Source organism: Schistosoma haematobium, chromosome ZW, assembly GCF_000699445.3.
Source record: "Schistosoma haematobium chromosome ZW, whole genome shotgun sequence".
Taxonomy (NCBI): Eukaryota; Metazoa; Platyhelminthes; class Trematoda; order Strigeidida; family Schistosomatidae; genus Schistosoma; species Schistosoma haematobium.
The window spans coordinates 83675643-83693370 of record NC_067195.1 but is presented as its reverse complement, the minus strand read 5'-3'; the positions used below and the strand labels follow the sequence as shown (position 1 = coordinate 83693370).

Below are 17728 nucleotides of genomic sequence, written 5' to 3'. Positions count from 1 at the left end.
CAATTTCGTGGATTAGTTGAAGTTAGACATTAACACCGTTGAATTACGGCCGACTCAGTGGTCTAGTGGTTAAGTGCTCGGGTGCAAAGCCAGTAGGTCCTGGGTTCGAATTTCGCAGGGGGCGACGTCGTGGATGCGCACTGCTGAGGAGTCCCACAATAGGACGAATCGACCGTCCAATGCTTCCAGGTTTTCCATGGTGGTCTAGCTTCAATTGACTCATGATCTTAACCATTGAAATATTTAATGGTTCAAAGTTAAATTAATTATTTCTTTGTGGTAAATTTAAACTTGAATTATTAATTTATGATTCACTAAATACAAAGATTAAAACAATCCAATTTTGTTTGTTTGTTTGAGTTTGTTTTTTTTTTTGGTTTAAGTAAAGTATACGTAACATAATGTTCAATGTTTCAATAAATAAATATGAATAGTAACCAAATGTATATAATAATCGACCTATCATTATTAATGTTCATATAAAATTATCGAATTCTAACCATAGAAATAAATTAACCAATAAATTTTAATGAAATATAACTTGTTTCTGACTGGGTAAAATCTTATCACAATTCATGATTGGTTATATTTTATTCAATCAAATTTCAATAAGTCTATCTCTATATTATTTTATTGTTCTAATATCAGTAATTATTAACATGATAGGCATGGTAATAATAATAGAATTCATATTTATTTTATAAAGATAATAGAAAGTGACATTGAGTCAGTCACATTTGAACTATAAACGTGATTTGAAAAATTTGAGTAATAATTAAAATACTTTTATTTTGCCTTATTATTGTTGTTGCTAAGGCAAATTCTAATCAACATCAACATCAACAACAACAACAACAACAACAAGAACAAAATCTGAAATTGATTTGATTACTAAATTCATCTAACATATTCACAACTAAATTGTGCCTTAACTTCTCATATTATCGTTATGAATCTGATCTAAAAATTATTTTTTAAGAAAAACAAGAGACCAAAAACAAATTATAATAAGTGAATTGTTTATTTGACATCATTATATATTGGATAGAAAGTGTATCCTCTTGTTTCTAATATCAATAATTTGTGAATAAATACAACTGATATTATTGAATTTTGAAGATTTATCAATAAAGGTAAGAAATTATGTTTTATTATCTTTTTACTTGGTTGCAATTATATATGGGCAGGTTTCTGATTTTTGTTAATTATATTGATAATATTACTTAATTACTTACTTACGCCTGTTACTCCTAATGAAGTATAGGCCGCCGACCAGCATACTCCGTCTCACTCTGTCCTGGGTCTTCTTTTCTAGTTTTACCCAACTGTTGTTCATTCTTCTCATGTCTGTCTCCATTTCCCGGCGTAATGTGTTCATTGGTCATCTTCTTTTGGCCTTGGGGGTTTCATGTGAGGGCTTGTCCTGTGACACAGTTGGTCGCTTTCCTCAATGTGTGTCCTATCCACTTCCAGCGCTTCTTCCTGATTTCTTCCTCCACTGGGATCTGGTTCGTTCTCTCCAACAGGTCGTTAATATACTACTGATTTAGATTAGTAAATAGTAGTTTATTTTCTCTCGTATAATTTTATCACGATTGATCACTGGGTGGTGATCAATGTCATGCGTGTCTAGTCCTTATTAGTGCAGATTGAATGCTATCGACCATGCTGCAATGTGGCCACCAGTCTAGGTGACTCGACACTGCATGCACTATTTATACAATAACATTGTTGACCAATTATCTTACTTAAGTTCGAAGGAATCCCAAATACAATTTTATGTTATGGGTTATTTAAACAGTTTTAACATGTGATCTAATTTAAGGTGTTATTTTGTTAAGTCAAAGGTAACAATTAATACATTCTGGTACTTTTCAAACAATAAAATTTGATCATCAAACAAGTGAATGACAAATAGAAAAGAGATTTATGTTATAATACCTATGCTACGGCTTTCAACGTTGTTCAAGTTAATATTTAACTCAATATATAAGAAGAATGTAGTATTATCTGATCAAAATGAACGATAACCAATAACCAGTTCATGTATTTAAAAATAGGGAGTTGTGATGTAATTTTGCAAAGATTTAATAATTATATGTAACTTCGCAGATTAGTGACTAAAGCATTATCGGAAATTGAGTAAATAAACCAGTATTAGTTTGTATTCTTTAAATTTCTTTTATTCAATTCTCAAATCCTTAATTAACTAATTAAGCATTTCATGCACTGTTGACATTCATTGTGGGCATTTAAGGTTATATGTGTACAATTTCGAACACGCCAATTTCATGGTCTTGTATGATAGTCTGATACTTATAAGTCTGTCGTAGTAATAACAGTCTCTGTGTCAAGACTATAATTTATGGACGAACCAATCAGATATAAGATAACCAGTCTTGAATTTTGACTCGAAATTTATTTATACATTTGAATAAATATCATTTCGGCATTATAACTGATGTCAATTAGTGATGAAAACCTTAAATCTAATTTCTAACCCTAACCACCAATTTATAAATCATAATTCTAATTCTTTACCCTGGTTTCTAATCCTCATTAAGTTCTAGTTAGTAGGTCGACATTCTCAGGGTCACTTTAGCGTCTCTCAAAGGTCATCCATAAATTATAGTCTCATCATTTATAAATCTTCTACTTTAAAAAAAATTTATCTCAAAAGAATTACTGAAATTTATCACTATACACAATGGAAATATTTCTTTCCTCTCCCAATGTCATTTTCATATTCTCTAAGGTAATATTCAGTAAACAAGTGGAAAATTAATGATTAATTAGGAGAATTCATTTAAACAAAGCTAAAAATATAAACAGTAAAAGTATAGTATAGAGATAAACCAATCAGAATCAAGAATGAAAGGAATTTTAGTCCTATCACCAAAATCAAATTTCACGTATGACCTAAAATATAAATCTCTATATGTACTACTCAAAACGTTTAAAATGATAACGAAAAAAGATCACTTTTAACCAATACAGAATAAAAATGATAGTTATCAGAATGGGTTTTGTGGAGATTTTTAGAAATTTCACAGGTTGAAATCATGAGTCAATTGAAGCTAGACCACCATGGAAAACCTGGAAGCATTGGACGGCCGTTTCATCCCATTATGGGACTCCTCAGCAGTGCGCATCCACGACGTCGCCCCCTGCGAAATTCGAACCCAGGACCTACTGGCTTTGCACCCGAGCACTTAACCACTAGACCACTGAGTCGGCCGTAATTCAACGGTGTTAATGTCTAACTTCAACTAATCCACGAAATTGAGCGACATATTCACCATTGTCTTCAGTGAGTTGATGTCTCACAACAGACCTGGTTGAACTCCACTGGTCACTACTTCTCACTAGAACTCCAGGATTATCTCCTGAAGTCAGTCACCAGTCAGTTGATTATTATCAGGATGGAAAAATGATAGTGTTAAACAAATCAAGTGTTTGATTTTTGTCTATATACATTGTATATAACAGGTAAATTAATACTATTCTTCAGTCTTAACACTAAACCCTGAACCGTGAAACAAACCTTAATCTGGTGTTATTTTTACCTTATAACTGATATTAGTTTGTGATGATGAGCTTAATCTTAACTTTTTTTAATCTTTATCCTACATATCTAACCCTAAGTAGAGACAATTGAGTTCTTGAAAATCTATTTGAATCCTTATAAGCTTTCTAGAAGAAGGCTAATTTTTATTCATAAGGAAGATTTCTCATGTTGTTAGTTTCCCCATCTACAGGTAGATTAACCTATAAAAGATATTCATAAACTTACTAATTGTGCAAAATCTGTTTACACATTGTAATTTTACTGTTTCCTTTTTTTGTTTTCATAAACTATCCATTTGTTTTCTGATCTTCTAAGAACTGGTTAAAAAAAATTTCACGTTTGTTTTAAGCTTGTCTTTGTGTTAAAATGTTGTCTAAAGAAAAAACCCAGTAGAAGCATTCAATGATTTCACTCTATTTGTAATAGACATTCCATTGGTTTCTTCATAACTATTACAATAGTTTTTTAACGTCATTTGAAATTCATTTTCAAAAAATCATAAAAGATTTATGAAGATGATTTACATGAATATGAATTGAATCTAATTAAATAACTACTGAATACTAAGTAGTGTTACATGTAATTGCTTCATTATAGCATAGAACTCATTAACAAAATAGACTTTGGATATCTACTAAAATTGAACATGTTATCCATAGATTGTTAAGTTCACACTAAATGGCTTTTATTGTCGACTTCATTCATTTCTGATAGAATCGTGGATAGATAGTTGGTGATTATTATTATTATCATTGTTAATGGCTTTATTCAATATTATATTTCTGATACAATATAGAATTCTCAGCATAAAGTATTTCAACAAGTTTCCTTTTCTTCTTGGTCGATCGTGGTCGCCAGTTGGAAGTTAGCAGTCCATGACTCGACATCTAAATAAAGTATATTCTTTTCGGTGCGTATTGCCAGCAATCACAATGTCGCTGATTTGGCTTTTTCGTAACTTGTACAGTGAAAGATCATAAACTTTTCATAAACGTGCTTTGAGTAGGTTATGCGATTAATAGACATAATGATGTGTTAAAACAAACAAAGAAAACAGATAAGTTGTTGAATTATTTAAATAGTAGGAACAGGTAGCCCAAATAATCGAACAAGCCGTCAGTTAAGTTATATATTATAATGAAACAGCTTCCCAGTTTTCTTTAGCTTCCAAGTTATTTGTATTCAACAATATGCTTGGGAATTATTGCCTGAACAATAACTATTTTAAATTTTTTAGAAGAAATTTAAAGGAAAAAAAAAGATTGTTTCCAAGTAATTTAATAAGTCAATTTTATTATATGTGGTGGACTGTTTTATTTCTCTAAGGGACAAGTAGTATTAGTTACATGTGTATCTTTTTTACATGAAATATTGATTTACCATTAAAAGGATGTTTAAGATAGGTTTTAATAAAATATAACATCATGTTTGGGAAGCAGAAGGTGGTAGTAGATAGCAACTATATGTTCAGTAGTGTTTTTTATTCGCCATCATTGACATGGTTACAATAATGACTATTGATTTATTGATCATTTTAATATTAAATATTGTACAGCAATTCTTTTCGAATGGTGTTATAATATTTCTTTTTTTAAAAAAAAATAAAAAGTAACGTTGGTAGATAGATAGGTAAACATAAATAGAAAGAGAAATAGAAGAGGAACTTGATGTAACTTGTGAATGACCTATTTAAACACGATTCAATGAAAGATTTACGTAGGTATATGTAATTTCATAGAAATTGTGAGTTAAGTATACAGGAAATATTAGGTTTAAATTAATATTTATAATAAAAATCTCGAAAGCTCGAGCTTAAACAGTCATAGTCTTTTTTTCAGAAATATAATTAAACAGTTATTCGGTTTATTCTGTTTCATCTTGGATCATTTTAATTCTGCCTATTTCCTTGAAGAAACTCAGATTAAATTGGTGAAAGAAATTCTGAAATAATTTTTAAGTGATATACGTATAATTTTAGATATTGTATGTAATTGAGCACATAGGACTATCTTAATAACAAAACATCTAAATTAGTAATGATCATACCAGACCTAAAGTAGTTATCTACCGATGACTTTCAAAAATGATCTCATAATGACGTGAATTTAAACTATTGGGTACTGATTCTGTGATCTAAAGGTTCAGCGCTCGCTGAGAGAACTGAAGATCCTGAGTTCGATCCTTGGTGGAGTCAGATGTGCAGCTGAGGAGTTGTCATATTAGGGTGTGATAGTTGTTCAGTGCTTCCGGGTTTCCAGTAGTTTTTTTTAGCTGAGGTTATTCTGTGATGTAAACTATAAAATTTAATTCTGTATGATGTGTATTGGGGGGAAGATTGTAAAATGCCTAAAGCTAAGATGAATGTTATCCGATCTTGAACTTGTTCTCCAGTAGCTCTTTAGCATGACATTTTTTCCTACCACTTATCAAATATAGGTAGGTTTAAACTACTTTGTTGGAACCCGCGTGATTATCGTAACTAGTAGTTAGAGACTCTATGTGGCATAACTGAAAATCTTTCATAATGACACAGGTGCATTCACTCTGTCTTTCCTTAGAACCGGTCATGTGTGACCGGCTTCAAGTAGTTGTCTCTCGGACACTGTGTTCACGCTCTCAGGTCACTGATACCAACTCTAACCCAATTTCCTTCTCAGGTACCTCTTGAAGAACACTTCTACGGTGTGGGCGACCGGGAAGTGATAACCCTCCTCATACCTCTAATACCACTCAAAACCAAATACACTGGTCGCTATGTCCTATTTTCACTGATTAATATAGTTAGGTTTTAAATAAACTAAACTGAGTAACACTATATTAATTAATCAATAACTTAATGTATAAACACAGTTTACAAATATAGTAAAATTTATCCACTATAATCAACAAACATTACTAATTTACTTAGTTTTTTTTAATTATCCCTTTCTAGTATTATTTAGAGTACTCAATGAATTCACTTCACTTCATTCATTTCAAATAGTAAATAATACGCTAACATAACTTTTATACATTAGAAATAACTAATAGCTTAATGTATGAAACAGAATATTTTTACTGAATTAAATTTGCCTACAGTGAATAAGATGTAATCCTTATGTAAGTTCGCCATGTCGGAATAAGTATTAAAGAAAAGTGAACATTCAGAATGGTCCTATGTGAAGTTATTGCGTATATTTTGTTGTATAATTAATAAATAGTTGAATTCATGGGTCGATTTAAGCTAGAACGCCATTGAGAACTAGGAATCAATGGACGAACGTTTAACCCTAATATGGGACTGCTTAGCAGTGCGCATCCACGATCCCACATATGGGACTCGAACCCAAGACCTTCGGTCTCGCGCGCGAATGCCTAACCTCTGGGTCCCAGGTTCGAGTCTCATCTGTGGGGTCGTGGATGCTCACTGCTCAGAAACCCCATATTAGAACAAAACGGTCGTCCATTGATTCCCAGTTCTCAATGGTGGTTTAGCTTGAATCGACTCATGAATTCAACTATTAAAATTACTACAATGTCCACAAACCCCCATTGAAAATAATAATTATTATATACTTCAAACATTGTATGTTTGTATTCCCCTACTTGTAAGTTTTTTTGTTTGATAGGAATAATTGTTGTGTTTTATCCTTGCCATATTATTGTTAATTTATTCTGGACCTATCACTCAATCCTTTCTCACTTATGATGTAGTTATCCATACATTGTAATCTCAATTATCTTAATATGTGGTTAGGATTTTGCTCTAATTTATCGTATGGACGATTTATAAATTCGAACTGTATGATTAGGAGTTGTCCGCCTTCTAAGTTGTTCTCTATTCTGCCTATCAGACTTATAAACATGGGAAACTGCATTCCGGACCAATAGTCATCTGGTGTTAATCTCGATTGTTATCTCACATTTAACATGTCATTGGTTAACTGTTAGTCACTAGTACTAGATTGACAGTCAGTACTCAGACTGAATTAATACAACTACTCCGTTTATTTTCACCGACACACAAAAGCTATTATCAATATTTCTTGGGATTAATTAAGGTGGTCATCGTATTGTTATCTATCTCGTTCATTGAATGATCATTAAACACTAAACAACGTTTTCATAACTTAAAAGCTTTACGGAATAATATCAACTTGCCTTTGCAATAATAATTATAATGACAATTTTGTATATTTTCGTCATTCCCATTTCATACATTGCCCTATTCTTCTTAATATAAAATTTACTTACTTACTTACGCCTGTTACTCCTAAAGGAGCATAGGCCGCCGACCAGCATTTTCCAACCCACTCTGTCCTGTGCCTTCTTTTCTAGTTCCATCCAATTCTTGTTCATTCTTCTCATGTCTATCTCCATTTCCCGGCGTAATGTGTTCTTTGGTCTTCCTCTTTTTCTTTGGCCTTGAGGATTTCATGTGAGGGCTCGTCTTGTGACGATATAAAACTATGGATAATGTAATTCATAACCCTGTTTAAATATAACTATTGTTGAAAATGTATTTGTAGCTAATGTTCTTTACAAAATCTTCGTTTTTTTCCTGTGAGTAATTGTATTATTCTGTATTGATAACTAGACTTCTATTTTTCCTTCCAAATTTACACAAGTAAAAATGAGTCAAACTGAAAATTACTCAATATCGTAATAAAAGTAGTAACAGTAAAACAGTAAGTAGTCTGATTAATTTTCATTTGTTTTATATTTATTGTTAATCTTTAAATATGAAATGAAAACAAATAGGAAACTATCCCATAGATAGATAGATATATAGGTCTATTGGGATTTTTCTATAAAATTTATTGTTGACGAGACTATGGAATGATAAAATACGCATCTATTCAAATTGGGTGTGTTTTTTTATATCCTGAAACGAGATTAAAAAGATTAGTATTATTATTATTATTATCATCAGTAGTAGTGGTAGTAGTAGCCGTAATTCTATTCATAGCTGCTCTAACCACTTGTCTGTTTTTAATTAACAGAAAATTCATTGGAGAAACGATGAGTTTTTAAAATAAAAAAGTATCAGAAGGGTTTTTGTGGATATTATAATAATTTCAATGGTTGAGACCATAACTCATTTAAGGCTAGACCACCATGGAAAACCTGGAAGCACCGGAAGGCCGTTTAGTCCTATTGTGGGACTCCTCAGCAGTGAGCACCTACGACCCCACCTCGCGATATTCGAGCCCAGGACTTATCAGTCTCGCGCGCGAACGTTAACCACTAGACCACTGGGCTGGCCAGCATCCAACGCTGTTGATGTCTAAGTTCAGCCAATCCACGAAATTGAGCGACATATCTATCATTGTCTTCAATGAATTACCATCTCACAACAGACCCGGTTGAACTCCACTGGTCACCGCTTCTCACTAGAACTCCAGGAAATACCCCTTGAAGCCAGTCGTTAGTGAGCATATGTTGATTCATATCAAAAGGGTTTTTGTGGATACTATAGTGGTGTAGCTTCAACTGACTCATGATCTCAACCATTAAACAAGGTAGTTGAAACAATGGCTTCATTATTATTTACTCCCTTCATAAAATAGACTGTTTGATAATAATGTTCTGGAAACTTCCTATTAAAAAAAAACTAATAAACTCCAGTAATCTGCTCTTTGTGACATCTAAATTCTGTGAGTTCAGTTTGTTAATGTGCTAATAATGTTAATTAATTAAAGATTAAAATGAAGTTCTCACCACAGTTAACTATCGCTTTGTGTTAACGATTAAGCAAGTCATCAATAATATTAATTTATATTGCCACGTTAATTTTTGCTATCACCTGATTGGTTACTTTTCCTTTTATTCTGGCATTCTACTATATGCTCTCAAGGTTATTGTTATTACTATGTAAATAGAATATTTTTAATTATTGTGGAAATGTTAAAGCCCTCTTGAAAGTTCCGTCTTTTCTCTTCTTTGTTGTCTGACACTGGTGTGTATCAGTTATCCTATCTACCTACCTAGTTCGATTAGAACAAGTTTCGTATCAGAAGAACTTCACAATTTTACTCGCCTTAGGATTATATTGTTTCCAAATCATGAAAATTCCGTTCTGATTGTCATTGTTATGATTGCAGCCAAGTAACAAGAGAAAAAATGACCATCACATATCAAGTAACCGAAATCCCAGTAGTATCGGTTACTATGTTAAGCCCACATAACTTATTCTAGCTTCTGGACAGGCCAATTTATCCATTCTTCTTGAGTCACGTTTTGACCTGGTTAATTATTCATTTATCAACCCTGACTGTTTTTATATGAGCGTGTGCGTGTGTACATCTTATCCTATTCATTTTATGTCTGTAACCTACTTTTATCTAGCTTTAAATGTTGATTATCGCTTAATTAAATTGAGTTGGCCCACACGCCTTTACTGTGCGTTCTTTCGTTTCGCTCCACCCTTTCTTCTTCACTTTATTCGCTGCGATTCTCTGGTTGTCTGTTCCGATCAACGAGTGTACAAATCTTACGTATCCGAAATCCATTCTCGTATTTGACTTATTTAATTCCGTTATTCACCAATGTAATTTAAGTCGATGAAGTACACGAGAATAGCCAGGATGTTTATTTTGACAACAATCATTCATACGATCTACTTGGAGTCAGATCCCGGGTCAATAAATGTCCTTGAGAAATTCATCTCATGGATGGAGCATCTTTGAATAACACACAATTTTATATCCCATGAGGTTAAGGAATGATTATTTTAAGTTTTGAATTTTAAACATAACAAGTAAATCAAGTGGCAAATTTTGAAAATACCTATTGGCTATGGTAATCCAATCATGTGTTAGTTAAGAAATACTAAAAATAATCTTTTATGAAGTATGTGAAGCAACTCACTTTACTAGGACACTGACTTTATATTGATGACCATTGGAAACCATTGAATTCTGAACAGTCGTGTACACTGACAAGATTATTGACTGGTAAACAATGTTATACTTATCTAATCCACAAGGTTAATCGAATCCTATCGATCAAGTTGCAATATGAGCACTAGCCGAAGTGAGTCTACACAAAGTGCACTGTATCGGAATATTATGCGGATGAAGATAGTCAGGAGAGACTTCTACCTGACGTTTGTGCTGATGATGTCGTTCAGAAGAACGATGAAAGCTCCACGACGAAACCATCCAGCTCCGAGAACAAAACTTCATTGAAAACTTATGGACTTAGGTCTTGTTGCCTGAGATTGGTCAACAAGGTGTATCTACAACTGCGAGATACTCTATTTTCCACGTGGGATTTGAATTAGCGTCTCTAAATTACGAAGTCAGCAACGTTAAAATTGATATTTTTGTGCCACTTGTGGCAACTTGTAGGACTGAGATATTTCAATTGTTTGATCATTGAGTAGCGATCAAGTCATGTTTTTCTTACCATTTTTTAGTGCCGATCGAATTCTATCGGTCGAGTTGTAATTTAACAACTAATTCAAATGATTGGCATTGCGTCCATTTCGATTTGATTTTAGACGATTGAAGGCAACTGACAGGATGCCTTGGGCTTAAGGTAGTAGAATTCGATCAATACTAAGAATTAAACAAGCAAATGAAACTAGCTACGACTTAGACATTAATTAGTGCAACAATATAACATAAATAGCAGTTGACTAGTGGTTCATTCTTATAAGAGTTTCGGATAATTGGTTCTCTAAGAAATCACTTCCCTTAATTTCGTCGGTTTCTATCCGTCAAATCTTATCTATGCTGTAAAGATTTCGTCCACTGGTATTATTGACCACCTTTCTTAACATTAGCGAAGCAATAGCTATACATCCGGAAAAAAACATAATTATATGTCCAAGCGAAATTGGTACAACCTCTTCTTCTATTATAGTCTTAGTGTCTCATAATTTTCCTTCTTTATACTTGTCTTCCTTCAAAGCCAGCTGTTTCACCTACCTTCTCCAAAGACCTACCCAAAACTGGCTTATTTCTGTTTCTATGATAATTCCGATTACATTTTATCTCAATTTCAACATTTTATCTTATCATACTGATCCATCGTTTCCCAATTATAATTTTTCTATTTATCTTCTTGATGACTATTTAAGGCCTTAACAATCAAAATATTATTAGTTTCCCTTATAAAAAAGTAACGTTTTGATACCTTTGGTTATTTTTACTTTGTTGTTACCATGTTTAACAGAATTTTACTATCACTATTATCGTAAATGTTATCATCTTGAAAAATACTTACTTGCTTACGTCTGTTACTCCTCAGGAAGGACCATAGGCCGCCCGCCAGAAATCTCGATCCAGCTCTGTCCTCAGCGATCCTTTCCAGTTCTTTCCAGTGGCTACTCATCCTTTTCATTTCTGCTCCCGATTCTCGATGCAGTGTCTTCTTTGGTCTTCCTCTTTTCCATTTCCCTTCAGAATTCCAAGTTAGTAATTGCCTCGTGATGCAATTTGATGATTTCTTTAATGTATGTCCTATTCACTTCCAGCGGTTTTTCCTACTTCCCTCTTCAGTTGGAAGCTGGTTTGTTCTCTCCCATAGTAGTTTGTTGCTGATGATATACGGTCAATGCACACTGAGTATCTTGCGTAAACAACTGTTCACTAATACTTGTACATTTTTGATGATGGTTGTGGTAGTTCTCGAAATTTCAGCTCCGCACATTAGAACTGTATTGACGTTCGTATTGAGGATGAGAAATTTGATATTGGTTGACAGTTGTTTTGAGTTGCATATGTTCTTCAACTATAAGAATGCTGTCCTTGCTTTGCCCATCCTCGCCTTTACGTCTGCATCTGGTCCTCCTTGTTCATCAATGATGCTGTCCAGATACGTGAATGTTTCCACCTGTCCCAGGATTTCTCCATCAAGTGTGGTTGGATTGGTGTTTTCTGTTTTGCATTTGAGGATGTTGCTTTTTTCCTTATGTATGTTGGAGCCTATTGATATAGAGACTGCTGCTACACTTGAAAAATAAGTATATATATGCGATTGTACAGTTTTGAAAATGAATTCGCCAAAAAGATAACACTTCGCCGAACCAATCTTACTTATTTTATGAACACTATTCCAACTGGTGGAATTAAGACAACAGTTGTGTCATATCCATGCAATAAACGTTTCAAAACTTAATACATAAATTCATATCGTATAAAATAATCAATGATACTCATAAATAAAGGGTTATCCCAACTTAATTATCGTTTGACCTTTAATTGATAAATCATTTCAACTTCAAATTAGACAATATCATATATATATATATATATATATATATATATATATATATATATATATATATATATATACGTCATATAATCATCGCAAAATGAAATTGCAATCTGATATCCGACTCTACACAGTGATATTTTCCTATAAAAAAAAGATTAAACTAAATTGATTAAATTTGTTTCCGGTTTATATTCCCTCCGTTTAAATAAAATAATCGTCCAGTTTATATCTTTTGTTTGCTTAAACAAGGCGAGAATAAAGTTAGAGTTCTATTAAAATCATAAAATGATCGAATTTAGGTCTAACGACAATGAAAATTTCACGAGTAAACCATCCAACTCAAGGGGAAATATATAGTAAGGAAATAGCTTAAGCATAAATTCTGTGATAAAATTAGTCTTATGAATGTAGTCACGATTATGAGGAATAGTCAGCAGTGTAATAGTTAAACGCTAGTACATGATACCAAGGGTAGTGGATTAGATTCTTTTTAGCGGGATTGTGGACATGCATTTCTGAAAAGTCCCATATCAGAACGGTCTTCCAAAGTTTTCAATAGTTTTCTAACTTGGATCTTTTCGTAATTTCAGTGAAAGTTAACAATCTCCACAACTCCATACTGATAATTCTAGAGTTATTTATACCATTTTCTGGTTACTAATACTACATAGGTGTGTTGTGCAAAATTTGAGTCACTGTTTGTTTGCTTCAGACTAATATACACATTGATGTCATGACCGATGAGAGCAGATAGTTGAACCTATAATTAGGAATTTTTATGTAGACAATCGACTTGATCAATTTCCTCGAAAAAAACATGGACCAGATTGCCAAGTGAAACGTTGGATTTACTTCAAATTCATTCTCTGAGATTTTACAAATACATTCTTCCTCTTTAGTAGACCTGATCATTTGAAATAGTTTTTTTCATGACCGTTCACCAGAACAGTCATTTCTAAATATGATGTTTTTGAGAGTACTAAATAAATAGACAATTTGCCTTTATAAATGTTTATTTTAATGGTACTTTTTGTGTTGTTTTTTTTTATGCTCAATATGCTCATTTCCACTAGTGTTTTGGTTTATTTAAACCTGGCATAGATCTACATTTAAAACGCTCAATTAAAACCTCTGGATTCAATGAGAAATTTTTTTAGTTTTTTTAAATAATCTTTATGAAGTTGGATACACCTAATATGTGCATAAGTTTTTTTTCTAATATATGTGTTATGTTTAATTCAATATAATACTTATTTATACTGGGTGGTTATTGAGTAATAATCAATATAAGATAGGGAGTAACAGTTCCATGAAGAATACAGGTACACTTTGTTAACCATTCTTAAATTATACAACAATCAGGTCCAGGTTTTACTCGCGTCTATCTGCAACCATCTCGTAAATCTAAATGTACTTATTTACCTGTAAGCTAATTATACTACTTATCTCTGTTTAAATGTAGTTTGTTGAAGTAGGTCGAAAGCACTGACTTAATAGTTCTTTGATAAACTATAACTACACCATAAAATTCAAGTAAAGAACTTAATAAATTACATTAATTCATGGCCTATATAACTGCTTGACCTCATGAAACCATTGAGAATTAGTAAACACTGAACAACTTTTTCTTTCTGGGATGGGAATTCTCAGCAGTGGACACTCATTACGCTATTTGGGCATTGAACCCAAAACCATCCGACCTTATAACCAGTGAGTCAGCATTCAGTGGTCTACCTTTCTAACCTCAGACAATTTTCAATAATGAGCAACCATCTTCTAATGTCATTAATGGGTAACTACCGCACACTCGACTAGATTGAAGTTTACTGGTCAATGTTGTTCGCTAGAGGTTCGCGATGTAAACAGTAGAAAATCAACAGTCTTCACAAACCCCACTTACGATCATTTATATATATATATATAAACTGGGATTTCGATTGTGATTAAACTATTTCTGTGTGTATGTATGGGTGTATAAAATAAATAATTCACAGATCAAATACATTCGAAATCAGTACATTTCAAACAAAATTTGTTTCTCATCGATGGGAGATTTTGTCAATAGGGCATTTAAATCATAATAAATTTTTAAACATGGAAAAATATTTGAAAATACACGATTGCACTGATGCGGTTGTTTGATTCTATTTTACTCTTGTTAATAAAAATAGACACAGTTGATTTCGTGAAAGGTCAAATGTAAGAGATAATAAATTCGTTAGCATAGAACATATTACTATTTTATCGATTGTTCAAATGGAATCATACAGATATATACTATTCTCCTTTTATTAGTAGTTGAAACATGTATTATGTGTATGTTCAGCCACCGCCAATCTCGAAGTACAATGTTAACTTGCGTCACAGTAAGTTGAAGGAAACTGGGAAGGACCAAACCAGGAAGTTGAATCAGTTCATCAATTCATCGACTATTGAACTAAACTATGTTGTTTGATGCAAACAATCAGGTTGAGATTCATATGATTATGGTAATCAATGGTTGGAGAAATTGGAATACATTGTTCAGAATCGATCACAGTTGAGCAGATGCATTCAGTGTTTGGTTTTCTTTAGATCTTGAGTTTTAAAATGATCTTATTCAATTAATTCATTCTTTATTGTCAAACCGTGTTGTTTATACTTACTTTATTCTACTGCCATTGATAATATAGTATTTATACTACTCTGTTATTTCTCTTGATAACTTCATCTCACTGTACTGATATCGTGTGACAACTTAAACAGATGCATTTACATACTGGGTTCGACATTGTCAATAACTGATTGACTGATCGAAAGATATTCTGTTTTAATGTTAATAATTTATATTCACGGAATATTCTTGTATATTAAGATAAAACAATTTCCGATGTATCTAAGTTTTTTAGTTGTTTTTTACCAAAGTGATATTAATTTTTTTTTAGTGAAAATATTAAGTAATCATTAATCCATTCGTGTTAATCCGTACACGTCAACATACTTTTTCTCTCTTCCATAAATATATTTCTCGAAGGATTGAGTTACCATTTTTTATTGATTGAACGAATAACATGATTATTGATTGTAAAAATGCATAAGAAAAGTTGCCAGTAAGCTAGGATGAACTCGGTAGTCCGATCGTTAAGCACTTATTGTGAAGTCCCAAAGCGTTAGGTTCGATCCCTGAGAAAGTTATAAGTGAACTTTGTTGATGAGCTCCTTACTAGTACCAGAAAGCTGTCCATTTCTTTCTAATTTTTAATAACTATCTACCTAAAGTTACTCCATAATGTAAACTACAAATAATCGTTATAGTTCATGAAATTTTATTCGACAAACTCAGTTTTATTCGTCTGTATTTTCTTACATATTTCTGTAAATATCTCTTTGTTGCGTAATTCCTCAAAACCTTGGATACAATAAATGTGAGTACGTACTGATTATTGCAGTTTATCCATACGTAAATAATCATTAATTAAATTTCAATACTTATTAAATATGTCTGAATATATATTTACGAAAATTGATTGTAGGATTAAATGTATGTGCTCTGTGTGACTTTTTTCCAACTGCTAATATAGATAGATAATGTAAATATCTCAATCAGTATTTTTATTGATCAAGCTAACAAGTATGCTGTCAAATACAGATTAAGTAATCAAAGATATCTTCTATCATCTCAGACAAAAAATTTACATATCACTTCAAGAGAAAAGCCTATTCATTCATGTTTCAGATAGAGAATTTGCTACAAATCAATGCGCAGTGAAATAAACAACCTAATAACTAATTAAAATAATTCCGTAGATAGGGTTTATATGAAGTTAACAGAGCAAACATTTTGTAATGATGGAAATGTTATACTGTACATCTATAAAATTGTAACTTTCGTCCAATAAATAATGAAGAATAATGAAAAATATAATTAGGGAAAATGAGTCGGAATGCACGTAAGGTTAATGGATGATGTGGTAGATGGCTGTCTTACTCTTTAAATATTAATTCTGTTGTAGAACAAGCCTATAAGCAGAAAGATCGTTTGGTATGAGAAATTAAAGTGTTTACATAATAGCTACCGGTGTTGAGGATGGTTGGAAGAAAGTTAGGAGTGGCCAAACCAAAACGTGGTATCAGTCATTGAAGTCACTTACTTCTAGTCTTAAGCATGTTAGTAGATACAGACTACTTGGTTGATGTCCGCGTGACTATCGTAACCAATGGTTGGAGACTCTTGGTGACATGGCTCAGAATCGATCACAATGACGTAGGTGTATACACTCTCTGTCTTCCCTTAAACTAAGAGAATAAAATCGCTTCATATCCTTCTTTCTACGAACTAATTCTTTCTCCCCGTACTATATCCTTATTGCAATCTTTCTTTTATATATTACCACCATTGACTTAACTACTTCTATGAATCCGATGTTCATCTTGTTGTGTTAATGAGGTATGGCAACTTGGACCGGTGCATATATGTACTTGGTCCTACGTTGTAGCTGACTGACTGACTGACATATTAGCTATATATAACCTTTAATCATCCATTTGCATCTTGTTGTGGATTCTGCCATTCAAACTGTCTCCTTGTCTAGTTATCAAGTGTTTTGACTACACCTTGCTCTTGATGTACTGAAACTCTTCACACCGTATAACGACTATAACAACTTCGACGCCACGTTATGCTACATACTACTTACAAGCAATTTGGCGAATAGCATCCACCACACTACTACTACTGTTAATAATCAAGTAGATGAAATTATATTCCTTGAATATATATCGTCTTAAATCAAGCAGTCACTATGTACACATACACGTTCACTGGTGCAATAATGTTTGGTTCTGAATTATTTTTATGCATTTATTCACTTATACTAAATCCGTGATAAACAATACTTCCCAGCTTTGTATATGCATTAAAAGTACACTTATTTGTGTCCATTTTCATTATTAATATTGGATTATTTTAATGGTAAG

At 32.5% G+C, this 17728-nt stretch overlaps 1 protein-coding gene across 1 annotated transcript in view; it reads left to right on the top strand.

Moving 5' to 3' along the window:
- Positions 1 to 624: 624 nt before the first annotated feature.
- MBNL3 (Muscleblind-like protein 3) overlaps positions 625 to 17728 on the top strand; it is a 113972-nt gene continuing 96868 nt past the window's right edge. The window contains exon 1 of the mRNA XM_051212501.1: positions 625 to 1133. The gene's annotated coding sequence lies outside the window, so the exon portion shown is untranslated. The remainder of the gene's footprint in view (positions 1134 to 17728) is intronic.